Source organism: Camelus ferus, chromosome 8, assembly GCF_009834535.1.
Source record: "Camelus ferus isolate YT-003-E chromosome 8, BCGSAC_Cfer_1.0, whole genome shotgun sequence".
In the NCBI taxonomy this organism is placed as follows: domain Eukaryota; kingdom Metazoa; phylum Chordata; class Mammalia; order Artiodactyla; family Camelidae; genus Camelus; species Camelus ferus.
Window position 1 is genome coordinate 22,084,778 of NC_045703.1, and position 15,378 is coordinate 22,100,155.

A 15,378-nucleotide genomic window follows, 5' to 3' on the forward strand; every position below is an offset into this window, starting at 1 on the left:
TACATTGACTGAGATCCCGCTCCGAAGAAGCAGAGATCAATTTGAGCAAAACTAGCTTGGGATGGATACAAAAACTAGCAGATTAAGAACTGGATCATGCAAATGTCAAAACCGCACTTATTTAATTTGCTTTTGAGAAAAATTTCCAACTACTTGCCAATCTTTCCCCCATAAAACATTAGATTTAATTTTATTTCATTTAACGCCTTTGAAACCATGTTTTGATTGCAATCGTAATTTAATATTATGTGTTTGGTATAGACACCAAGCACTATCAACTACCAAGCTATCTCCTCTTAAACTTTCAAAGCTATTTTAAAATAATTCCTCCAATTTTCTACCTGAAATTCTCTGTGGTATCTTTAAACTTAATTTTAATTTGTGGATTTTAAGAGTCACAGCTCTCCTGTTTCAGTTTATTTGGAGAAATGTTAGAAGCAAGTTAGTAAATGGTCTTGGTCAAAAAAGGAGTTTAAACAAATATATACTTGTTTAATACCCTAAGAGTGGGTCAGGTGCCTACATTTAAGGTCGCTATGGGTTCACGTTAAGAAAACTGCCTTCAGATTTCCGTGCTGGAAACGGAGGGAAACGGGCAAGGCTGATCTCTGCTTTGTGGTGCTAGAAATTTACTTTAGGGGTGGGAAGTGGGGGGGAGGGTTGTGTGAAATAATGCAAAAACAACAGCAGATGCTCCCTCCCCAGTCAGAACTTCTGTTTAGCTGCATTTTGAGTTCCCCTAAGTGATCAATTGTTGAGTGGTCGCCTGTGTGGGTTTTCTGTTTTCCAGTTCCGGCCTTACTAAAGGCCAGTGCTGGCCAGACTTTTGACCACTCGATCTATATGGGGCGATAAGAAACTGAACTTCTATTATTGGGGGATTCCAGAACGCTGGGGGAGAGGAATGCCTGAGGCACAGAAAAGACTATCAGATTCTTTTCTACTTATTCTCAGAAATTTGGGAACAAGAAAAGTGCCAGGGAAATTTCTTATTTCCTTCTTTTCCAAGTTTTAGGTCGCTCCCAGTGCTCCCACACTGTGCTGCCCAGACCATTCTCGTTAACATTTACAATTAGGTTTCAAAGGACACAGCCCCACCTCCCCGCCAAAGTAGTGACAGTAAAAAGAAAGAAATCAGTCCAGTTTCCAGGAGCACCCAAGAATCCTTAAGGCGGATCCGACTGGTAAAACATTTAGGAATTCACATTCTCGATTAGGTTCCACATCTAAAATTAAAATCCAGTCTGGGTTTTCTGAGCTCGTTTTGCTTTTGTCAATATCTGCGTTTTCTTTCATTTTGTTTCCGTTCCCTTCTGGGTTTAATGTTGTTTTTTTTTTTTTTCCATTGCCGAAGACAATCTGATTTACAGTTTGACTGAGAGTTGCATTTCTGTTTAGAAGGTGAAATGTCCAAGTCAGTTAGCCAAATTATTCCCCGACGGCTCCAATATTGCGCCAGAGTCCCAGAGTCAGTTATTTTTATGTCTGACTGTATTTCAAATGCGCAGGGTGATAAATAAAACTCGCCTCAAGCTGCAAAGTATCTCGTTGCGATGAGGAACAATTGACAAAAATTAACCCAGCCAAAGCGTTGGGGTTCTCGTGAGCCGCTGGAGCATAAATCAGCATCACGGCGGGCTTCAAGAAGCATCGCGCTCCGAAACCCCGCGCCCGCTGCAGCCGCGATTTTCCAGCCGCCTCTGGGCTCGCCTGGCTGGAGTGAGTGGGGCTTGGCCACGGGAATCCGAGCAGGAATCGGATTCGAATCCGAGTTCAGAGTCATCCGAGGAAAGGGCATGTTTGGGAAGAAAGGCATGGCCACGCCTAAGCGACTCCCTAATTTATCACTGAGACTTCTCCAGTGGGTTGTGTGTGAATGAAATCAAGAGGACTAGGAAGGCAAACGGGGGGGGGGGGGGGGGGGGAGAAGGCAACGGGTAACAACCCCTTACCATCCCTGGATCCCGGAGGAGTTTCTCTGATTGCTCAAATCACTTGAAAGGAAGATTCGTTTCAGTTATTAATTAAACTCCTTTTTTTACGGAAAATCAAAAAAAGGCGCCCTGGAAAGCTCTCTGCGTCGGCGCTGAACTGCTTTAAGTCCAGAGCCCGCCTGCATATTCACTCCCCAGTGCCCAAGCCTCCTCCTCGCCTCCTCCTCCGTAGCCAGGTGGACGGCCGCAACACCCAGAAGACGTGGGTCAGGCAGGGCAAAAGGTGTCCCGGTAGGTCGCCGCCGGCTCCCGCCACCTGTTGGAAAGAGCAAGACTAAGATCTCGCCCCGCCGGGCGGACTCGCGCTCTGCGGCTACAGGGAGTCAGGGCTGCGGAGCCGCGGGTTTTGGTTGCTAAGGGCAAGGAGCAGCCCTCTCGGTGCTAAGTGCACAGTAAGTGCTAAGAATAAATACATCATCTCCCGGGGCCGCTCGCTCGAAAAGGCCTCTCAGCCCCCTGCAGTTCAGAGCCCGCTGAGGGTTATTGATCAGCGTGGGCGCCCGCGCCGCGCCTGCGCCTCCGCTAGCAGCGCTGTCCTGGCCCACGCGCGCCACTCGCTTGGCGCGGCGCCTGCCTCCTCCAAGGGGAACTAATAATAAGGATCATCAAAACCCTCAGGAAACATCCCCAGGCCCCTGGGATCGCACAACCCTGCCAGGACCGCCGGAGCGGCGACACAGCCCGGACACAGCGTGCGCGGAGCGTGCGCATGTGTGCGTGCGTGGGCGTGCGTGAGCCTGCGGGAGCGCCGCGGCCCGGCGGTCCCGGTAGCCGCGGGAGATGGGGCGGGCCTGGAGTGGCCAGGGGGAGCAATATTTGTTTTCTGTAACTCCGAATGAAGACTGTCCTTGTAAAAATGTCTTAAAAAGCAAAGTGAGTGAAAACCTAAGGACTCCCGCGGGGAGCTCTACTTCCTGGGTGGCGCGGGCCCGCTTCTCTGCCCGGGAGTTGGGCGCCCACCGCGTCCGCTGCTGAGGTCCGGCGGCCGCATCCCGGAGAGCCCGGTCTCCTTGTGGCTCCGATGCCCCGTGGCGCAGGCCCTCTCGCGTTTGGCCCATTGGTCCAGGGGCCCTCGCTGACCTCGGCATCCCTGCCGCCCACCGCTTCCTCCCTCGAGGGCGTAAACCCGAATCCACCCCGGCCTCTGGCCTCAGCCTTCGCCCATATTCGGAGATGGGAGAAGTAGGCTGAGCTCCGCTTCTGTCGCGATTCCGCACGTATTTGTTTCGGGAACCTGGCCACGGCCTTGCCTTAAACCTCTTTGGTGTTACAAGGGAGATCATCATCGTTGCCAGGATCTCCCGCCGGGAGGTGGTGAAGTGATGGGAGTTGGCAGAGACTGTCAGCTATCCCGCTGGGTGGCTGTTCACAGCGCGCCCCGATTCGGGGTGGTGGGTTTGAGTAGTTCAGGCCCCGGCTTGCGACCTCCCAGAAGAAGGGGTCTCGTGGTCCTTTAGTCTCCGCGGAGCCGCTACCCTTCAGGCGGGGGCACGTGGTGCCCTTGTGACTGTCGGCTGCACGGCCCAGAGGTAGGCCTGTACTTGTCCCCCTGCCCTCAGCTCCACGCCAACCCCTCCACCTCCCCGAGGACAGCAGCCTTGGGAGATTCCGGAACCCCAGGCCCCAGCAGGAGCTGAGCACCGACAGAACCCAGGCTGAAAGGAAAGTCCTGTAGGTTGTCCTGATCTGCAGATGCGGTGGAGGCGACCTTGAGTCTCGCAGGAAAACCCACCCCAGAGAAGGCATTGACCTCTGACGGTCAAACTCCGCGAAGAGTCTCAAAGGAAGAAGTCTCTCAATCTTTACAAAACTATAAAACCACCTAGAAAAGGAAGCATGCACGTGGAGAGAGGGAAACAATCGAAAATTAAAAGGTAATTAAAAGGAGGATCCTGAAAGAAATACTGATACATGGTTTGGGTTTTTTGTTTGGTTTGGTTTTGGTTTTTTGTGTTTTTTTGTTTGTTTTTTGCACTTGAGTTCAGGTTAACCTGAGTTTTCATGGTATAAACCAAAGAACCCTCAAAAACAAACAAAACTTAAAAAACAAAAACAAAAACAGACTTAAATTTACCCAAGCCCTGGGCCTGCTGGCGAATAGTTCCTAGCCAGTTCCCGTGAGCCGCTGCCATTATCAATGCCCCAGATAATGGCCAAGGAATGAGTTTCTTCCCCGTTGTCATTTCCACTTAAAACCACAGGGCACTCGTCCGATCAGCTTTCGTGACTTCTCGTTAGTGAGGTTCTCTTTGGTTTCTGTTGTTTGTTCTGTTTTGTTGTTTAGGAAGGCGCGTTTCACAAGTTTATAAGTAGGTCAGCTGTTGCAAACTGTCCCGTCCTCAATCACAGCAGACCCAAAAAATGAATACAAAATAACCTGTGTAGGGGGTAGTGAACTAACGTGGTCATGGGCGCTCAGTTGCATGGTTATTTCTAAGAAGACTTCATTTGAAAAAATGAAAAACATTTTGGGGCAGTTACAGTTACATTAGTACATGTTATGGAAAAAAAGCTTGCAGTTAGAGAAAAATTATTAGAAACAGCTGTGATGTTAATGTTTCAAAACCCAGAGTACTCAGTATGCTCAGTATCTACTTTTCATCATAATTTCTCCTTGTGCATCCACATGATGCACTGCTCTCTGTGTGTAATACAAGACACTTGTTTAATAAAGCAAATGATTGTCTGTGTCAGGGAGATTTGGTCCTCTCTCCCTCAGTACATGTGCAGAGCAGATCAAAGACCTGATTACTTCTGTCTTTCCAAAGGCACCAGATGGTGTCTTGATTTTTTTTTTAAGATATTTTAGCAATAGAATTCAAAGGACTAAAGAATCTGTGTGATGCTACAGATGAAAGCTTTACCCAGGTAAATTATTTTTGTAATTAATGGCATGCATACCTTATCTTATTCCACTAAAGTTTCGAGGAGTCTCATGAGATTATTTATAATGAATAAATATATAAATGGTGAGCAAAAATTTGAACCAGGTAAAATAGAAATCACAATCCAGGGTCAAGATGAGAAGAAAATAAGAACTCTGACATGCATGTGGAGTACTAGACAGTTATTAAAGAGGAACTTTAAATTTGTCTCTGAGCTTCCTAGCAACAAGAGTAAAAAGCAAAGCAAGATCCTCATGGTGCACAAGAAGAAAATTAATCAGTTCCGTATAGTAAGCAACACATTACCTAAAGTGGTGATGATGATGGTGATGGGGATGTTATTAGCAGCAGCAATGGTGTGTTTTATGTGCTGCTCGATTTGGGAGATTAACTGCCCTCCCCACCCCCAACAGCCCAAAACACTCAGATACTCTTCTTGGGTTATTTTTACTTTATTACAGTTAGGCTAAAGTTGTTTCTCTTCACAGAGGCAGTTTTCTGTCTGAAAAGAACTTTGGAATCAGAGAGATCTCAATTCAGTGCTAGTTTCTGACTTAGGGTTCTGTTCTAACCCTTCACAAGGCACTTAATCTCTCTCTCTGAGACTCAGTTTTCTTTACAAGGCAGACACCATCTATCCCATAGGCTTATAGAGAGGATATTCCAGAGCCTCACTCTAAGGGACTTTTTGTAAGTGTTAGGCTGTAATTGCTGTTTTTAATTGTCATTAGCATAACATAAATGTTAGTTTCCTTTCTCCTTTTCCACAGCTACACAGCATTCAATGGCACTTCTACTTTTGGGCCTTAGACCAAGTGAGAGTGCCAAAGTCTGGACAGGAAGACCTGTCAGTGCAGTTAGATGGGTAAGGTCTTTGAGCTCCTTTGCCCTCCCTCCTAGCCCGAGGTAGTTACGTTTCTGGAGAGAGAAGATAGTATTGGTAAGATGAACCTTGTCTTAAACCAGCAGATATTTAAAAGTGGGTCAATCCCTGAGGTTGCAGGTCCACTCCTAGTCACTAGCAAGGGTAGCAGCTGTCTGGATCACCCTGATGATGAGGTAAGTCATGGCATGAGTGAGTTCCAAGAGAAGGTAGATATATCTCTGAGTATTATTTTGGAGGGGACGGGAGAACAGTGGTTTTACAGGTCACTAGAGAAAGTCAGTAAACTCAAGTATTGAGGGTTGGGGCAGGAGCTAAATACAAGGTGACATTCTTCTTTCCCTCATCTTCCCTCCTCCTGCCTCTTACTGTGTAGAGCTTCTAAACTGAGCACTTGCTAAGAATCCATCAGTGGTTCTAGGTTTTATGGAGACAGGTTCTCTGGTCTGGACCCACCACTTAAGACTGTCCAGGCAGTTGGCCTCCAAGAGGTCCTCTCTTTTTGTCCCTCTTCCTTCTTCCCTCTCTCACCTGCTCAGTACTCACTACACTCTCACCTTTCTCCTGCTAAAGCCTGCAGGTTAGTAATGGGTTAAATACAAACCTAGTGTGTCTTAAATATCTGTATTGTATTTTCCAAGGTTAGTTGTATCTTAGAAAAGAATAGAGATGTATATATGCATGTTTGACCTATTCTCCTAGATTATAAGCATCCCAAGGTCATAAACATCATGGTGTTTATGCACTGATTGCCTGGACTTAGAATGGCAGAGAATTTGTTTCAGGTTGAAGTAGCCCCATGACTAAGATGCCAAGAAGCAGCATGACGCAGCAGGACGGGCAAAGGCCCGCGGTCAGAAGAGAGCCGATGCCGGCCCTGTTGGCTCTGTCACTGGCTGCATGTAACCATCTAGCCCCTTTGGCTCCCACCTGAAGTGTTCAGATGAGGTGAGCTCCGTGGTGCCATGCAGCACCAACATTTTATGGTCCCACATGCACTTTCCAGCTGAGAATAGCCACATCCTCCTTTGAATTATCCCGCATTTCATTTTATTTCTCCCTCTTTTAGGCATGTAACATCCTACCTTACATTAAAATGATGGGAAGCCATTTCTTTTCTTCTCTGTTAGAGCACTAGCCTCATGAGTGCAGGAACAGTATCTGCAATGTGGCCCCAGAGGGGCTCACCGAGTGTTTTCGCACAGCTGTACTCAACGTATAATTTCGAGTGAATAAAATCTGACCTTTCATTCATAACCTCCACTAATTTTGGTGTAAAAGAGGGCAGGCTAGCACTCTTCCGTGTGTGGTGGAGGCCACTAAGCTTTGAGGGAACTGGCACATGTAGGCCTCTTTCTCTCTCAAGTCCTGCTGTCTTGTCTCCAAGTCATCCAGGGTGCACCCAGGCAGGCTTGTGCTTGTCTGTGGAGTACAGGCCAAGCTATCCAGAATAAACATCCGGTTCCTTTCCTTAGTGAATGCACTTAGGGAATATGGCGGAAGGGAAGCACGCTTTATGATGGCTTTTTGTGATGGAATTTTTCCACCTGATAAGGTAGATGGTGGCTATGGAGCCATGTGGTGTGCAGCCAGCAGTGGGGTCCATCTGGTCCTGAGATGGGTTCAGAGAGGCCTACCTGCATGGTTTTCATGGCCACATTTGCCAGCTCCCTGAGACTCTCTCAGAGGAAAGGAAAGAAGGAATGAGAGGACAGCTGTACTCTGTTGTAGTGTATGCGTCTGAATTCCTCTCCTGGTTTTAATGGATTCCAGAATAAAGCTGCAGGCAGAACCAGTAGACTTTTCTAGAATAGTCCTGGTGGGAGAAGGATATAGTGAATTCTCACAAAAAGGCATTCCCTTGCTTCCTCTATCAGTTGACTCATAGGGTCTGCAGCCCTGCCCTTCCCGCAGTCCTGTGTGCTCACCTCAACCTGGAGCTCCTCCAAGCAGCCCTTCACGCTGTGGCCCAGCCAGAACCTCAGCCAGGGCCGGCTGCTGCAGCTTTCCTGCGCTTCCTCCCGGGAAGACTCGTGCTTCTGGAGCTTTGGCCGCTGTTGCTGGCTGCCACCAATTTGCTGAACTTGCCTGTTGCCTTGGTTATGGATACTATCTCCAGTGTCTCCCCAGCTTCCCATTGCTGGGCCTGCATACACGCGTGGGTCTTATGCGTTGGAGGCCCTGCTAAAGTGCTTCCTTCTTGCGTGTGTGGAGTTGGGCTGGGATGGTCCAGATTGCTTGCCTTTCCTCCTGCTGTGGGTTCTCCTGCTTCTTCCTTCCCCAGTTTCACCCCACACAGCCATAAACGTGAGCTTATGCACTCTGGCCATTCCTCCTAAAGGCCCCCTCTTCTGGCCGATCCAAGGGTGTGGAATGGTACTTCCTATGTACCTCTCCTGGCAGCTGCAGGACTTCCCCATGTGCCCACATAGGTAGGCTGGTCACTGTCCCCTTCAGGCCAGTTGGGTTTCCTTGAGTTGGATGCACATTCACCCCTGTCCATTTATGGTGCATTTCTAAGTCTCAAGTTTATTTGTTTTAGAAAGTTTCAACTTTCTAAGTTATTCATTTGTCATGAAAATTAATGCTAGCTGCAGTATCAAACAATCATTGAATAACAGTGGAATCACCCAGTACTAATTTGCTTCTCACTTAAGAACCCCATGTGGGTCAGGTGGCATCTTTTCTCCAGTTGGTGACTCAAGGACCCAGGATGACTCCTCCTTGTAGCTATGCCCTTTGGAACTTGACTTCCAAGTCTGCTGTGGAAAAGGAAGAGAGAGTGTATGGGGAAAGCACACCTGTTCTTAAATAACTCAGCATGGAAGTGACGCTGATGACTTCTGTTCACGTTCTGTTGATGAGAAATCAATCCCAAAGCCTCACATACCTACAAAGGAATCTAGGGCATATAATATTTCTTTTTTTCCCAGGAAGATGGAAATAGAACAATTTGATGATTACCTAGCTTTTTCTCTTTCACAAGTTTTGAAGGGAAGCTCCACTCTTCTCTGTTCAAGGGAACTTGCAAAGCTAGTATGCCCCAGACTCAAAGGACAGAGAAAATAGAACGCACTGTTTAATCAGCTATGGAAATTAAGATGAGTACTATAAGCCAATAATTGGTTTTTGCTCTTACAGAGCTGATTCAAGGACAAAGTTCCCTTTGAGGTCAGGGAGAATCACATTCCATGGAATTGAAACAAGGTGTCTGGAGGAAGATGAGGATGTGAAGAGCCAAAGGATCTCCATATATTGTGGAAACAGCTGTATCAGTGTTAAAAGCCCTAAATCCATCTATTACAGATCTCCATAGTGTTTTTATTGCCAGAGTAGTTTCCAGTGACTTGGAACCTGGGACGGTTTAGCCAATAAGCTATAGTGATATTCCAAAATCCAGGAATTAATCATGTCTTTTCTGGCCTTTTACTTGCAGTCTTAATACATGCTATCAGCACTCTCCCTTCCTCCTCTGTCTTGGTGAGCATTTTATTTGTACCTTTAATGATTTAACAGATGTCAAACTTTGTTATGGGTTTGACAAGGGCCGATGCTGCTCGAACATCCTTGCGCAGATCTGGTTTGTTTATGGGGGGATAAGAGACCACTGATGTCATTTTCATGTGCTTTGATGGAAGTTTTAGTGTCCCAACTCCCCCGTGGATGGAGTTTTACACTTCTAGAGTGGCTGCAGCCTTCTTGTTAAGTTCTTTTCCCAACGCACTCTTGCATTTTACTTTCTCACTGAACAGTATATTGTAATACCATTTAGGATTGTTGGTTCAACACCAGTATGCTCACATTTTCCAGATGAGACAAATAGCTAAGAGAAGAAAATGCAAAATCTCCTGTTTTTAGGAGAGATGATGGACATTGCACATTGATCTGCAGTTCTAGTTCTCAAAGAGACCAGAGAAACCTTTGCATAGTCTGTTCTCAGAAATATAGTTGCATTTATTATTTAAAATAGCCTGACTTATTATTCTCACTCCCGAGTTGGTTTGTGAGGAGGTCTTAGAAGTCCTGCGAGAACCTTAGAAACTGCTTGATTGGTTAATGTTCCCTGGCCATATTCGAAGCTCCCAAGAAAGGCTCTGGCCAAAGAGAGGAACTAAATGAGGACCCATGGAGTGCCAGGGGACATACGCCATGAACTATACTGACCATGGGGAAGACCTGGCCTGCACCTTCAAGAGTTTATAGCTTAACGAACTGTGTGAAAAATCAAAAGTAAGTTAATTATATTAGTAGGGCCAGGAAAGCATAGTCAGAGGCAAACCAATGATAATACCTAAAAGAAATGAAGGTGAAAATATCTGGCTGATATTCTTTTACACATAAATATTTCAAAATGTCCATAGGAGTCAAGGGTAAGTGAAGGAATAAGGGTTGAGAGGTTGTTTCTGGTGCAGACCCTTTAACTTACTGCCTGTACGACTTTGAGGGAAGTTCTTTAACTTTTATGAGCCTCCGTTTCCTCAACCAAAAAATAAAGTTAATGTGGACCCTGGCAAACACATTAACGGATTGTGTGGATTAGATGAGACAGTGTATTTGAAAGTGCTTAAAAATAGTAAAAGGCCACATACAGGTATCTTCCCAGCCCCACATCCAGGCACAAACTGTTGTGACTCTTCGCTGCAGCACAAGGAAAGAATCCCACAGGAAACAGCACTTGTGGAGGTGGCGTGGCGGTGATTGTTTCTTGGCATGCTATTTGGCACCATAAGTATATGTAAAAACAGTAATTTTGGTGACGACCATTTTTCCCCGAAAAGTTCACTTCCAGCTGCTAAAATCATCTACTATGTGAATGGAAAGATAATTTAAGTACAGTAGGATGTGACACTTGGTGGAGGCTCCAGGTGAGTTCTCTGAACATCAATTTGCCAAATTACCAATAGCAGGAAGCCATCAGGTATATATCTTTTACTAGGTGGAGAAGGTTTGTAAAGAGCCTTTTCACCAGCAGAAGTAGGGGCAGGGGCAGGGGCAGGGGCAGGGCATACCCCTGCAGAAATAGAGAAGGCTGTGAAGTGTGTTTAAAGGAAAGCTCATCCAGCCACATCTTAAATGCTCAGTCCCAGATGCTTCAGCATCTGAAATGTGAATCACATGGGAAATTGATAAGTGAACTGCCCTATCCAATCATCTGTGAAAACTGTTGGTATGAACAATCACCATAACTAATCTTTTGAAAAACTTCAACAATAACTCAGTGAATCAGTCATTCAGCAACCTAGTCAGATCAGTAAAGGGTGACCATTGATTCAAATGAGAGTGGGTTGCATCGAAATTGCTTTTGCCATCCGTGTGTGTGTGTGTGTGTGGTGTTTGTGAAGGAAGGGGGGAGCATGGCAGCCGTGGCACTTAGCCAGTGGAGATTTTCAGAGCTGGATGAGAGTTAGGCTCATGGTTTTCTGTAGTTCATTCAGTTTGGAGCAGGATCCCGAATGGTGTTGTGGGTAAGGTGGCAGTGGAGGCGAGTGCTGGGGGTGAAACAACCTTTAGAACCCATCTTGTGAACACCAGAGTTCAGACACAGAGAACCCAATCAGATTTTAGAAGCACCCGCAGTGGGTTTGGAGCTCTGGTTAGGGAATGGCCCTGGAGTCCTTCAGGTGCTCAGAGATGTGGGCTGAGGACATCAGTGTTAGCTTCTGAAAGCAGTGAAGGACCAAGGCAGCCAATGCTGAACCAGAAGTCAGGAATCCCAAGTTCTGGCCCCAGCATTTACCTTAAACTGATACAGACCAGTGCTTCAAACTCTCTGTGAAGGGTTATTTTTTAAATGTCAGCCCATTTTGGATTAACACATGGTCCTGTTCATGGCAGACACTCAGCTTGTGCCACATGTGACTTACCAAGTGAATTAGGTGACACCCGAACTGGTTTACACTCTGTTCAATGAGATGAGTATGCTGCTGATCATGGGCTTGTATGTTACAGAAATACCAAGTGACTGCAAGTTTTTAAGTGTTTATTCTCAATTTTTGATCTTCTCTCTTTATGACCTGAAAACAATGGACAGACTTTCAATGGAGTGGATGGTCTCAAAGTTGTTTTCTACTTTGACACTTTGTAAATGCCATACAGATGTGGGAGGGGCACTAATCTTCCACATAGAGTGATGACTTCCTTTATGGGTCATTGTTGGAGAATGAAAATGTAAAACCGCATATATGAGAATCCTTCAGAAAATAGAAGCCTAAAATACTGTTTAAGAGGATACTGATTGTCTTGCAACCTCCGTTTCTCATTGTTCCTTAGTATTAGAACCCACAGTCTTTGGCTGGACTCATGATCCTTGGAATAGAAACTACACTTCTCAGCCTCCTTGCAGCAAGGTGTGGTCATTTGCTAAGTTCTGGACAATGAAATATAAGCAGAGGTGGTGTGACCACTTCTGGGAAGACTGAAAGGAAAAGACCTGGCATGTGGACATAATTGCTAGGTGCTGGTGTGTCGGCTGCCTTGGGAGGGCAGGCCCCGTAAGGCACAGCAGCAGGGCAGACGGAGCCTCGGTCCCTCTCTCTCACGGGCTCAGCGGGCCACATCAGCCCCAGCTGCAGTACCAGACGCACATGGGGGAAGGAAGGAAGTTTCCATCATTTTAAATGGTGTTTTATTTGTTTGCTGGGCTCCAAAGTTAGCAGTATAAGTTTTATTAAAACATTTAACAAAACACTTATTTCCCTAGTCCTTAAGTGGAGAGTTTAAAATGTGGTTTAATCTTCTGTGATGAGCAAGCATCACCACAAAGCGCTGTGATTGTGTGTGCCATCGTCCAGGAGACCACAACCCCCTGCTTATGAGGGCTGTGCTTGTAAGATTGTTTTCCTTGTCAGCTCTGCCTGTTCCTGCATTCAGTGTGCCTGCATCTAGAAGGTAGGACAATTTTCCTTCAAATTTTTCTGCTTCCAGATGGCTGCAACATGGAAGCCAAAAGTATTAAAATTAGGTTAGCTCAATTCCATCTCTGTTTATTAAACACCTACTAATGTACCAAGCACTGAGCTGGATGTCAAGCATCCAGAGATGAACTAATACAATCCTTGATCTCAAGTTGTTTAAAATCCAGTAGGGCAATGTTAGTGTCATCAACAAAATATTTTAGGAGTTTTAAAGAAGGGCGCTATTAATTTTGTCTGGTTTTAGAGCAAGATTGTTAGGAATGGCAGGAAAGGTTCATAGAAAAGATGACACTGGAGCTGGGTCCTGATGTGGAATACTACCAGAAGAAGTGTTGATAAAATCACTCTGCATAGGGACATAGCTCAGGAGAGCCATGGCAGAGTGACAGTGGATGGCATGTTGGGGAAGTAGCCTAGGGAGGCTGGGAACATGTAGCTGGAAAGGGAAACTGAAGGCACATTTAGAAGGGATTTGAATATTTTATTTAAGAGTTTGGCCTTTGTGGGCAATTGGGAGCCACTTTAGTTTGTGTGTTTTTAAGGAGAACAAGGATGTGACAAAAAGCTCTAATATTAGAGAAATAAGTCAGACAACATTATGAAAAAAAATTGAATGGGAAAAATACTAGAAAAAAGGTAGTAATGTACTGGAGCATAATATATACTACAATCTACTACATTATAGATCAGAATAGGACCCACGACATTGGCCATGAGGGAGGGTGATGCTTGTGAGACATGGTTTTAAAGAAATGAGAAGACAGGAGGAGGGAGGGTTTGTTGTATATGTAGGAGGAAGGAAAGGGAGTTAGATAGTTTCAATGAGACTGATGATATTTTTAACTGATATCTGATTCAAAAGGAAAATTAAGTTTACAGAGAAAGGTGATTTTAATAAATCAGGTCATATTGAGATAAGGCCTGTAGAACATCAAGGTTTAATGTTCTACAGTCATTTACAAATTTTAATTATCTTGGGACCATGTTTATCTTTTTTTTTTCCTGTGGTATCCCAACAGATGGTGCTTGCATTTGCCCACTGCATAGTGACAAATATATATGTTGCATAAGGGACTAAATAATTCAACTAATAGAAAGATCAAGGAGAAGATAGGACTTTGATAGTCAGCAGTATATGCGTGATGCTTGGGTCTCTGGGAGATGATGAAATGAACCATCAAAGGCATGAACAGAGGTGAAAAGAGAATTTAGGAACTTAGGACCTCTCACTTAGGAATAAAGAGGAGAGGTAGTGAGGATGTCTCAGAATGGGTGAGCAGATAAAAACAAGTTCTAGAAAACAACATAAGACGGTTTTAAGATTGAAATAGTGGTGAATTCTATTAAATGTCACCACAGAGGAAAGTTTCATGAGGACTCAGGTCAGTGGTGGATTTGGGATTAAGAGTGACAGAGGCCTTTTAGCAGTTTCTATAGAGTGATGATTCTCAGAACTCAGTGCGCATCAGGGTCATCTGCAGGGCTTATTCAGTAGGTCTGGGACATTTGCATCCTTAACAGCTTCCTAGGTAATTCTGTACTACTGCTGGTCCAGGACCAATCTTGCAGAACTACTACCATAGTACTTCAGAAAGAGAAAATAATCAGATTTATTTGTGGATGAAAGAGAGAGAGTTTCCTATCTGGAAAGACAAAAACAAAAACAAAACAAAACAAAAAACCCAAACTTCCACTCTACTCACTAATTAAGACTTCATCAACCCCTGGTGGAGAATCAATAGGATAGATTTTTCTTTAATATTTGAAGCTGAAGAATTTTTGTCAAGACATGCAGTCTCTTTGAACTTCTGTTTCCTATTCTGTGTAAGTAGGAGCAGTAATAAAACCTGCCTCTGTGCATTGTTCTCAGGAATAAATAATGTACTGATGACGTGATAGCATTCACCTCTGTGTTTAGTGCTCAGATAAATCATGTTGAATCTGAGCATATACACTATTTATCAAAGGCAAAATAGCCTGTACGTAAATTAATGTTTCTGGCAACAGTAAAACTGCCTATGCAAAATTCTAGCAGCCTCACCCCCAAATATGTTTTCATAATTGGCACTCCAGTGCCATCTATAAATTATAAATTGAGCAAATATAAAGACTTGATGACTGTTTTCAGGGACAGTAGATTTTAATACCATACACACAAAGCCTTTTTCTTCTTTCTGTTTAAATATGTACTGTTCCAAAATTTCCATCTCCTGAAATGTTTTCCTCTGGTCACTTTTAAAAATAAACATTTAAATTAATCATTCAACATTTCTTTCATTAATGTGATGAGTGAATATAAATCACTAAAACATGTTTGAGGAAAGACTACAAAAATCTATTCAAATAAAAATGTGAATGTTTGCTAAAGAATTTAATAAGTATTTAATAAATGAAGTATTCCTTTAAGTCACACTATGTTTAAACAGTGAATCCAAAAGACTAGATAAACAAACCAGGGTTTTGAGAAATAAAATTCAAATGTCTTACAAATATTCTAATCCAGTAATTATACTTATGTAGGCAGTAGTTATTGAATGTGGTATTTTATGATTATATAATAATATTTTAAGATTGTGTCTGCATATTAGGAAAGGGAAGATATTTTTATGATAACATTAACTTTATATAACTTTCTGAGGATTAAATTAAATAATAAGCATAAAATCTTTTGATTATTTGGAACAGAGTAAACATAATAATAA